The sequence below is a fragment of the Phoca vitulina genome, unplaced genomic scaffold (genome assembly GCF_004348235.1).
Source record: "Phoca vitulina isolate PV1807 unplaced genomic scaffold, GSC_HSeal_1.0 scaffold27, whole genome shotgun sequence".
In the NCBI taxonomy this organism is placed as follows: Eukaryota; Metazoa; Chordata; class Mammalia; order Carnivora; family Phocidae; genus Phoca; species Phoca vitulina.
The window spans coordinates 23,382,944-23,394,951 of NW_022589730.1; the positions used below are offsets into that span (position 1 = coordinate 23,382,944).

General features: G+C 41.7%; 1 protein-coding gene across 1 annotated transcript in view; it reads left to right on the forward strand.

The window, feature by feature from the left end:
- Positions 1-974: 974 nt before the first annotated feature.
- Positions 975-12,008, forward strand: part of MRO (maestro) — a 31,793-nt gene continuing 20,759 nt past the window's right edge. Inside the window, exons 1-2 of the mRNA XM_032422810.1 lie at positions 975-1,091; positions 10,269-10,400. The gene's annotated coding sequence lies outside the window, so the exon portion shown is untranslated. The remainder of the gene's footprint in view (positions 1,092-10,268; positions 10,401-12,008) is intronic.

Genomic DNA, 12,008 nt, shown 5'->3' on the forward strand with positions numbered 1-12,008 from the left:
GTAAGTGCTTTGTATATGTTGTTGGAATCATTGAATGATGCTAGTTCAGATTGGTTGTAAAGGTATTAATAGGAAAAAATACAGATTAGTTAACTTACTGAAGAAAAATAAGCTGCAAAAAGAGAGTGGACTTTCTGAAAAAGAACTTGAAATTCTAACTGATCATAATTTGGATAAGGTCAGAATGAGGTCATGGTACAAGTATTCTTTTTTTTAAAGATTTATTTATTTAAGAAAGAGTGCACATGTGTGCATGTGGGTGGGGGGGGCAGAGGGAGAATCTCAAGCAAACTCCCCTCTGAGTGCAGAGCCGGACTCTGGGCTCAATCTCATGACCCTGAGATCATGACCTGAGCTGAAATCAAGAGTCAGAAGGCTTAACCTACTGAGCCACCCAGGTACCCCACAAGTATTCTTATATAAGAAGCATACACAGTACACTTACAGTTCTTTTATGGAATTTTGAATCATAGATCTCAGATCTGTGAGAAATCCCAAGAAATCATCTAATCCAGCTTTCTCTCTTTAAGGAATTGTGGGTTTTTTTTTTAATAGATAAAGCAAACATAGCGAAAGTTTGAGATTTATACAAGTTTCATCTTAATGATTAGATGTATCTGAGAGGTCTATACCTGATGAAAAATATGGGTGACAAAAGGCAGAGAGCAGCGATTAACAGCCCTACACATGACCATGCGTCAGACCCTGTTACCAATGTCATATCCACCCCTCTCCTTCTTTGCTAAAAAAATTCTTGATGTTGTTCCTGGGGATGATCTGCCTTGGTCCTGTTGATGATTTATTTTTTGGCCTAAGGAAATTATGTAATCCATCTTTCCTTTCCACATACTTGACTTTCTTGCCTCTGTTGCAGTTGAAAGAAGTGTCCGTGTGACTAGTTTGGGCCAAAAATAGATAGAGGAAGTATACTGAGGCTCTTCTGGTAAGGATTTTGTTTCTCTGATGAAGAGAAAGATGTGGCTGGTGCCACTCTTTCCCATTCATCCAACCTTGGATGCGGAATGATACGTGGAGATGTGGTCACAGGCCCAGACAAGCCGATGAAGGACTGGTGTAATGACAATGGCAGAGTAAGTACAAAAATGAAATGGACTGAGGTCCTTGATGGCACGCCTTAACCACTGAACCAATGCTAATAACCCCTATCTGAATGTTTGTGTCATGCAAAACAAACAAAATGAAACAAAAATAACTCTTGTTTGTTCCAGACACAGAGGATTGGATATAGTGTTACTTACAGCTAAAAGCGTTCCTAATTTATGTGGCCTATTGATAAGGGATACATCAATGACCAGACCTTCTTAGTCCTATCAAAAACACTTAGCAGAACAGATGGAAAAAAAGTTGTATTTATTTTAATGAAATGCTAATAAGGGAATTTGGGATTTGCAAAAGTAATTCATTTATGCCTGAAATAAAAATATAGTACCCACAGATCAATCCAAAAATACACACAGGTCATCCTTTAAGAATCACTAAAATGCACAGTGAAAAAACAAAAGACTCATGGAAAAAGGAACCGATGTTTACTGTGTTTGCCACTGGCCTGGCTCTACACCACATGTCTTCACATGTAATCCTCACAAATCTCACAAGAGGTATTATTTTTTCTATTTCATGGCTGATCCAACCTGAGCTTTACAGCTACTAAAATAACTGGCCCAAGGTCACACAGAAAATTTTAGAGCCAGGAATTAGGCATAAAGAATTATTTTAATGATCTCCAAATGAATAAAATTTTATTCATTTTGCACTAAATTGAAGGGGATCTAAATTAGAGGAAAAAGTTCAATTAAAAAATATGTAAAGGAAATGGATTTTGATTACTTAGAATTATGTGGGGCGTCTGCCTTCGGCTCAGGTCATGAGCCCCGCATCAGGGTCCCTGCTCGGCGGGAAGCCTGCTTCTCCCTCTCCCACTCCCCCTGCTTGCGTTCCCTCTCTCGCTGTGTCGCTCTCTGTCAAATAAATAAATAAAATCTTAAAAAAAAAAGTACGTATGGTATACTTCAATGAAGGTAATAAAAGTCTTAGCAGATTACCTTATGAATCTTGCTTTAATAAGTAGATAAGATTTGTTTCTTAATAGTACACCAGTTATTTTTTGGTAAAGGGTATACCAGACATACTTGAAGGTGCTCAAAAAATATTTGAGCTTTTAAGATATTTAAACCCCCTCCCCTTTAAATTTGCTTGTATATTAATTGCTGCTATTTGTCAATGGTAAAAGTCAAACTTCAGATTCACCCTTGTCTCCGTAAGTTCCAAATTATGAGCGTCAATTAAGTTTTACTACATACAAAAATATACTATCTGGATAAAAATGAGCATATCTAAAGTGAAGAGACAGAAGCTAATTAGCTCAGGACACCACAGGAAATCTTTAAAATCGGCTTTCATCCGATTTTAAGAATTTAAGAACCATCTCTTACGTAAAGCCTTGTTGACTGGTGCCGTTGTGATGATGATCTTTAATGAATGAACCATGACAGGGAGGTTGAATAAAACAAATGGGATTAGAGTGCCGGGGAGACCCCTGGGCTGCCCAGAGTAGGAGTAGGTCTGGGGGGAGATGGAATGAGTGCAGAAAACAGGCCATGGTGATAAGGTTGGAGAGATAAAATGGGGCAGAGTCTGGAAAGTTTTGGTCATCAGTATGAGGATCCTGAACTTGATCTTGAAAAGTTCTGGAAGATTCTGGAGGATTAGTTGGAGTCACGTTGAGGGATAATGTGAAGTGCACAGAGAATGAAGTCAGAGAAATTCGTTTTGATTCTTGAATCTATAAACTTCTCAACAGCAGAGGCTTCATCTTTCATCTATATGGTATACGTATGCATATAAATCACATTATGTCCAAGGTATGCATTCAAAAATTTTCCTCAAAATTGTTTACTCAACCCAAAGCAATGAAGTGACAATATTACAAAGAAACACATGCTCAAGGTTGAAGCAAGGCAATTCTGGAATTTTTGCAAACCTTTGTAGGAGATCTCCAAGAATGAATTAGCAACAATTGGGATGCTTTACATGGTGGCAGTTGATCTGTACCCGGCATTCGCTCTCAATCTGGTAATTTCATGATAACCCTAACTTTGGGTTCTGAACCCACTGAGGCAAAGAGTAATAGAATGTGTGGTGGCAGAGACAACATCCAAGACAGAGGGCGAGCCATTCTTCTTCCCACCATTACCAGTTCAAATGAGTAACATCTATATAGATGCCCCTTCACCACTTTCTCGTGGTCCAGGTCTGTATTTAGGGAATCTGAGGCTCAAAGAACTAGCTGGCTGGCTGGCTGGCTGGCTGGCTGGCTTGATTGATTATTTGGTGTTCCAATCCAACTTTATTTGTGGACACTGAAATTTGAGTTTCTTATAATTTTCATGAATCATAAAATATTCTTTTTTTCACTACCTTCACCTGTTTTCCCTAGCCGCCCCCCCCAACTCTGACAACCACCACTCTGTCTCTGTTACTATGAGTCTGTTTTTTCAGATTCTGCATAGAAGTGAAAGGATACAGTATTTGTCTTTCTCTGTCTGATTTTTTTTTACTTGGCATCATGGCCTTAAGGTCCAACCATGTTGTTGTAAATGGCAAGGTTTCCTTTTTCCTTCAGATAAACACCCAGATGTGAAATTGTTGGATCATATAGTCATTCTATTTTTAATTTTTTGTGGAACCTCCGTACTTTTAGAAAGCCCTAAAGTCAACACTTAGAAGCAGATAAGAATCAATGATTCTTCATTTATATTTCCTTTAACACAACTAACTCCCCATTAACTAATTTTAAAATCTCATTGATCTGACAGAATTTCAGTGTCTGCCCAGGTATCCAGAAGCCCAGACACTGAGCCATGTGAGTTTCTCTTCATTTACCCTCCAGCTACAACATCGCTGCATTTCAAGTCACATCTCCTGAATGTATGCCAGGACTTCCAAGTTTGAGACGTTCCTGGTTGACAGTGACTATTTGGATTATAGCAGTAAAGTCACCGTGGACCAGAAAACCCTGCTGTGTTCCACATTTAGCATGCGGTGCTCATTCTGATTTTTACACATTTGAGGTAGAGGGGGGTGATGCCTGCATGTGCAAGGAGGAAGTAGAAGAAACACATCACAAAGGGCTTTGCTAAGATCTTCCAAGAAAGACAAGGGTTTTTCATTCAGTATTTTGAATTTGTTTACTTGAAATATTTTACCAGAGTTGCTATAACTCTAAGCTGCTTTGTCAAATCACACCATGAAGGCAAACGTCTCACACAACAGGTCCTTTCTAGGAAACAGCAAGAAGAGGGAATGGCTACTCCCTAGTTCCAATGATTGGGCAAATTCAAGCTTTGGCCATTGAATCAGTTCCAAAATGGATTTCACAAATGCTCAGGGTGGGGTTGATACTGGGATAGTTTTGATAGATAATCTCTTCCATGGCCTTGTATAAAGCAAATGCCACGAGTAAAATTATGCTAAGGGTCCCAGGCCACTAACTCCTCCAGGACACCATCATAACTGTACACTTGGATGACCACTGTGTGTGTGTGTGTGTGTGTGTAGGGTTGCAGTTTCCTACCCTGATGAAGTGGTGTGCCTTAGTAATACATGGGGAACGCTGCTTATAAAATTGGCCATGTCCAGTTCTATCCTACACCACACTATCATGCTCAGTAAAGAGAAGATCTTGCTGTCATTGGGTTGCCCAACTTGAACCGGGTCCCCAGTGTAATCCACTATCAAGCCATGCAGAAGTGCTGTTGCCCAAGGAGTGGCTGTCTTTACCCAGTGACTATCTTGTATGCAGTGAAGAGAAAGCCTATTGTCATAACAATGTAACCACTATCCCCCCCCCACCCCAGGGCCTCCCTACGCACAAATGAAATTAGCACTAAATTAAATGTCCATTTACTTAAGCTCCTGTTGCGTTTGATTAGCTGCTGGGAAATACCAAAAAAAAAGGCCTTTTTTTTTTTTTAAGCAAACAAACTCATCGTAATTCCTATTTTGCTTCTGTAGAGTTAAATTTGAGTATCGTGAATGCCTCCAACCAATGTTGGCTTTTTTTTTTTTAAAGATTTTATTTATTTATTTGAGAGAGAGAGAGTGAGAGAGAGCATGAGAGGGGAGAGGGTCAGAGGGAGAAGCAGACGCCCCACTGAGCGGGGAGCCCGATGTGGGACTCGATCCTGGGACTCCAGGATCATGACCTGAGCTGAAGGCAGTCGCTTAACCAACTGAGCCACCCAGGCGCCCCCAATGTTGGCTTTTGTTAAAGTAAAAGAAACACCAAAAAACGTGCTGAAGATTGTAAAGATTCAGATAAATGGGAGAATCATTTGTTAAAAGCCCACGCTATGGACTGTTTGTGTCCCCCCCCCCCTGCCCCCCGCAGAATTCCTACGTTGAAACCCTATCCCTAAATGCCTTTGGGAGGTGACGAGGTCCTGAGAGCGGAGCCGTCAGGATTAGGATTCGTGCCTTTGCAAGAAGAGACAGGCTGGGAGCGCGCTCCCTCTGCCCTCCTCTATGTGAGCACACCGCAAGACAGCCATCCGCAAACCAGGAAGCCGGCCCTCACCGGACACTGCATCCCCTGGCGCCTTGATCTTGGACTTCCAGCCTTCAGAATTGTGCAAAATGTATGTTTGTTGTTAAGCACCCCCCAGTCTGTGGTCACTTGTTCTAGCCGCCTGAGGGGACTAGGACCTAACCCACCCTGTGTAAACACTGTGCGGGGTGCCACAGGTTTGGAGTGATACTCCACAAAGACTCACAACCCAGGGTTGGGGAGGTGGGTTCCTATGTAATAATTGGAATACAAATTGGTCGGTGATAAAGGCCATAGTGGGAATGCATGTGCGTGGGAAGAAATGGATCAGGTTCTTGGGTCTGGGGCAGACTTTCGGTGTGGGGTTTGAACCAGACCAGGATGGCTTAGAGGGAGGGTTGCTTAGCGCTAGGCATGAAAAACAGACACTGAGGGTAGACATTTTCAGGGAAGTGAAAGGAGCTGAGTGGAGGGCGACTGTGTCAGTAAGTTGGGAGAAGGGCAGGGGAGGAGAAGAAGAGGCCATGTGGGAAGGTCAGGCAGCCAGGTGGCCGGGCTATAGGGCTGGAAGACCAGACGAGGGTGAAACCAGGAACCCTAGAGCTCAAAATTTGCTGAGGCCCTCCCTCTCAGGTGCCTACCTGCATCTGTAGACCCCCGAGAGGGAGAGTCTCCTAAAATTTTGTCCCACGTCTCTCTCCCCTTCCTTTAGCCCTGGCCCTGATTATACTGATTGTACTCATAATGGACATTGGACATAAGAGCCCATGGCCTGGCAGCTTGTGACCTCTCTGAGGGCAGGGATCATATATTTTTATCCATATAGTTACCTTTACATTCCCTTATGCCCTAGTGCTGGGCTGAGAGCCTGGCACTGAGGAGACTCTCAATAAATGTTTATTGAATGAATAAACACTTGGTTAGTGACATAGGGCAACCAAGGCAAACGTGGTAAGCAGATAAATACTGGGGCTCGAAATAATCAGTCTCCAAACAGAAACGCAGCAAGGTATAAAAGGGTATTTCTTACATCAGTAGTAAGAGAAGACCCTGCCCTGGAATCAGCTCAGTATTTAAAACCTATTTCCCAACGTGTAGAGAAACAAGAACGTGTGTAACTCATCATCAAAATATGTATAACTTGTAATCAGAATCAAGGTCTCGTACCCCCGACACTAGAACAAATACATGATTCAAAATACAAAGCCCCAAAGTAAGAAATATTCTGCAAAATTTATAACATTTCAGCGTGCTCTCCTCCTACATCCGTTCCTGAAAGGAATTTTTTTCTTAAGAAATACAAATAGTTCTTTTTTTTTTTTTAAGATATCAAAGTCACTGTATTGTTAGGTTTGAGATTGCTATGTTACTTAATTATATTAAATGTTATTTCTGCTCATCAAAGACGAAATCTTTCTTTTCATCCTTTTTTTTTTTTTAGAATAATGTATGTGCAGCCTAAATCAATATCCATTTGGGGGAGTAGATTCTTAACATAAAATTTGTGACAATGAAGTCAGCTTTACTTTTATTCTAATAGGTTTAAAATTTCAGGAACAAATAGAAAGCTAGAATTCTCTTTTCTCTAAGGATCAAAACCAAAGAAAGACAGTTAATCTCATTCTACGCCCACTTAGTCCCATATGATGAAGGAAGCACACGATGAGTAGCTTACTAACAGATCCCTGGGCAACTCTGGAAGCACTGAGTTTACACTCAACTGGGCCTGAATCAATAAAAGGTGAGATTCATGATACTCTTGTTTTATGATTAAATATATTAGTTGTCTAATAGAAACAAATTTCAAACAAGAACTGAAAGATGGAAGGGCCCTTAGAGAGCAAGAGCACGGAGAGGGCTCTGCTTCCCTGCTTCTCCACCAGCCTTCCTCCTTCCCCTCCTCAGCCCCTTTGCCAGAAACAAACAAAACCAAAAAACAACAACTACAACAAAAAAAACCCACCACCACCAACAACAACAACAAACAAAAAACCTCTCAAACACCAAAACCAAGAAACTGCAGTTTATTTTTTTTAATGTATTCTGTTGGGAGATGTGCACAGCAATTAAAAAACATTTCTTAAAATAAAACAAGATAAAAACAGAGAGGGAGGCAAACCATAAGACTCTTAAATATAGAAAACAAATTGAGGTTGCTGGAGGGCTAAGGAGGGCACTTGTTGGGATAGCACCGGGTGTTATATGTAAGGGATGAATCACTAAGTTCTACTCCTGAAACCAATACTACACTGTATGTTAACTAACTTCAATTTAAAAAAAATGTAAAAAAATTTTTTTTAGATTTTTTTGATGGTTAAAAATGCAAGAAAAAAAAAAGATTAGTAACTTTCTAGTCTGATTATCCCTGTTGATTTTTTAAACCGAAAGTAATAAATGCTTTTGGTAAGAAAATTCAAACAATGCAGAAAAGTATACATTTGAACTAAAAGCTTTCTCTCTTGCCCAGTTACTCTTCTCCTCGAAGACTCCTGTTAATGATTTCTTGAATGTATTTTGAGAAAAAATGTCTTTTGAAAAAAAATTGCTGATACAGCCAATTTTTTTCTCAAAAGACATTCACATACATTGAATTATTAATATATTCTCTGCACCTTACTTTTTTCACTTAATAATATACCTCAAATATCTCTTTGAATCAGCATACATAGGTCTACTCTATTTTTTTATACTGCTCCCTCGTATTCCATTATATAAAGGTACCCTAATATATTTATTTAACCTGTCCCCTGCTGATGGACATCTGCAACAATTTTTTGCTATTACAAATAATGTTTCTATGAATACCTTTTTACATATATATCGATGTCATCCTTCGTATGTATTCATAAGGTAACTGGATCTCACATATACAGTTGCATAGGTTGTACACTGCACAAAGCACTTCATCTATGTGGGCAACAGTCACTTTTTAGACATCATAACTTTAAGTACTTATTATGATAATTTTCTGGCAGATAGCATAAAATGTCTTAAGGAAGGAGTTCCTTTTTCTAATTTGCATGAAATCACCACAGCCCCCGGGGCTAAATGGCTATCAACAGAACTACTATGTCAAATGGCATATGCACGAGGACTTTTGATAGATATTGTCAACTTCCCTCCAAAACGGTTGTACTAATAGGCATCAGTTTTGACGGAGATAGCAGTGGATTCTAAGATCAAAAACTTGCTGTGTTGTTTTAAGCCATGGTCAATGTTTATTTACTTGAAATTATAAGAAAGAATGAGAACAGGAATACTTAAAAGCTACCCCAAAAGGGTGCCTGGGTGGCTCAGTCGGTTAAGTGTCTTTGGCTCAGGTCATGATTCCAGGGTCCTGGGATCAAGTCCCACATCCGGCTCCCTGCTTAGCGGGGAGTCTGGTCCTCCCTCTACTTCTTCGCCCTTCTCATGATGTCTCTCTCTCTCTCTCAAATACATAAAGGAAATCTTTTTTTAAAAAAAAACTACCAAAAAATATCTGGGTGGGTATTAGGTGATTTGCTTATTACCTACTTTCCTTTCCTTTCTGGGGACAATCTAATGTATAGTCTCTTAATGGAACAGAGATCAGTGGGAGAGAGAGGAAGCCGCTGGAGACCTAAGGCCCACAGAGTTGATTCCTGAATATACATGTGTTGATAAAACTGTCTTCTCTTGTTTTCTGGAGGAATTAAATGAGCAATACTGGGAAAGGCACAATTAGCTGTGATGGACTTGTAGTGAGAGGCTGGGATCATGGGATCGACGACAGGATTATTGAAGTTCGTGGGCTATAGAAAAGCCATCCTATCAAGGAAGTCAACTGTCCCAATAATAGACTGGATTTCTAATGACAGAAGCACACATTTTCAAACACTTTTGGACATGGGCACATTGTTCTGTTGGTAAAATTGTGTCTGAAATTGTGTCATAAAATGCTGACACTTTTGTCGCTCAGTGGGATTCTACCGTAAATGTAAATACAATCCCGAGACTGTCAAGTTTAAGAAGAAGGAATATCCTAAGCAATGTCCACAACAAACAGAAAATGGACACAAGGAAGGTGGGGAAGAGGGTGGAGAAGAAAGGGATGGGAGGAAGGGAAGGAAATTCTCCTGGAAGGAAGGTCACAGAGAATAAGAGTGGCCTGTAGAGGTGAGTGGCCAAATCCACAGAACGGCTAGCTGGTCAAAGCAGGAGAGGAAGCTGAACGTGGAGTCTCCAGTCCCACCAACTGGCTTTGAGACTTCCGGGCAAGCCCCACTCACTCTGCCTGCCTCTCGGTTTCCCTACTTGTCAAGGAGGCATGGGAATGACCCCCCGCCCCCCAGGACTGCGAGGACAACATGACACATAGCATAAGAATGCTTTGGGCTGTTGGGGTGCCTGGATGGCTCAGTTGTTAAGTGTCTGCCTTCAGCTCAAGAATGCTTTGGGCTGTTAAGAGCAGGGACAAAGTGACGCACAGTCTTACTGGTGGAGTGGATTTGGCCTCTCGTGGTACTGTTGTTCCAATTCCCTTCACCAATAAGTACACGTAGCTTTCTCACGGGGCCCTTGAAAAGTAGGAAACTAACGTAAGAACCTTCAAAGTTTGCAAAACAGCATGGCCTGAAATGTATCTCTAGCAATTATTAGGGGGTAGATAGCTTAAAAAGGTCTTATTATGTATTTCCCTCTTGTGATAAAACTCAAACTCATTCTATGTTTCATATTCAAGGACAAAATGCAGCTTGGCCGGCCCCACGCTTGTTTAAAGGAGAGCGACGTTCCTGGGATTAGTTACATTCACCTTTCGTCAGTATGAGCTGTGAGAAGCCTGCCTTGCCGCGCGGCTCACGGCCTAGCTCAGGTAAGACCGCACAGAACGTTTTCTGTATTCGACCGCTTCCATTAAACTCTATAGTTCTTTGATTGCTGTAGATTTAACCTAGGTTGGAAGATGTTTATGTACATTTAGTTTTTTTTAAAAGATTTTATTTATTTATTTGAGAGAGAGAGAGAGAGAGAGAAAATGAGAGGGGGGAGGGGCAGAGGCAGAGGGAGAAGCAGACTCCCCACTGAGCAGGGAGCCTGATGCAGGGCTCGATCCTGGGACCCTGAGATCATGACCTGAACTGAAGGCAGACGCTTAACCGACTGAGCCACCCAAGCTCCCCTCAACATCTAAATTCTTAAATTCAGCATTACCCTCTGCATTTTTAAGCATGTGCTGCAAAAACTCAGCACTCTCTTCCACTGACCCTTTGTATAGCCCCATTGTTTGGCCCGAGTCCTCCACCATTGTAATGATGCACTGGGCATGCACTGCTTCTGTAATGTGACATCTTTCAGAGACTTGGTGGCTTTTCAGATATGCATACTTTGATGCTCTGGGCTATTTCATGGATGTTCTTAAAGTAAACACAGATTTGAACCTCTTGATTTGCATGATTGGGTTTTCCTGGTCAAGTGAGTCGAGAACCATTTTCAGAGATCATCTCAGGCTACGTAAGGAAGAATTTGAACTTGTTCTTGCATTCCGGTACTAATAATGCCTGTCAAGTAATAAAGTCAGGAAAACAGAAGCAGGACAGCCAGACAGTGGGTTAGACAAGCAAATGGCCGACAGCAACTTTCTGCTCTTAGAGGTTGTCAAACTGGAGAGACTTCACTCCACTTCCCCCATCTGGGTATCAGGAGGCTCCTGCTTCCCTTTGCTAGAGCGTATTTGAAGCCGAGGAATGAACTTGCTGCTTCTCCCTATGGCATCTACTTTAGTCAAAGATTTGAGACAAAAAGACCATGGCTTTTATATGAAAGCAAAACAGATAGGTAGTAGAGTGGGAAGCCAACAGTGCTGAAGTTCGAGAAGAGCCTCCCAAGGGGTGTCGGCTTGCAGCAGGGAGCTCTGGGCTCCGCCATTGCTGTAGGTGGCTTCTGGAAGAATATGGAAAGCGTGAGGTTCCCTGGCTCACCTGGGTCATCCATCTGGGCTCCAAACCCATGCCGCACCTGCCCCCTAGAATGCCTTTCTTCCCCGTCTCCCTCTGCTAACCTCTGTTTCCGGTAAGCCCTGGTGCAGATGCTCCTTCCTTTACAAAGGACATCCTGATGGACTGGCCTTTGACTCCATGCTCCTTGTCAGCTCCCGTCTATGGCACTTAAAGTTTCCTGTAGACACACCAGACCAGGTCTCAACTCCTCTCTCGGTTGGTTCTCCCGGAGAGCACAGTCTGAGTGTTGTACCACCTGGAAAGCACTGTGCCTTGTTGACAGTAGGATCTCCATAAACATTTGAAGAATGAACAATGGATGGACGAGAAGTGGGTATTCTCAATTTGTGACTGAGCAGGCAGCTGATTTTATTTCTTTTTGGAAGTGAAAATCAAGAGGGGGTTTGGCCTGAGCTGGAGGGATTTCCTAAAAGAACATGAGAGGGAGGAAATGGAAAACCATCCCTTTTAGACAAGCTTCCCAC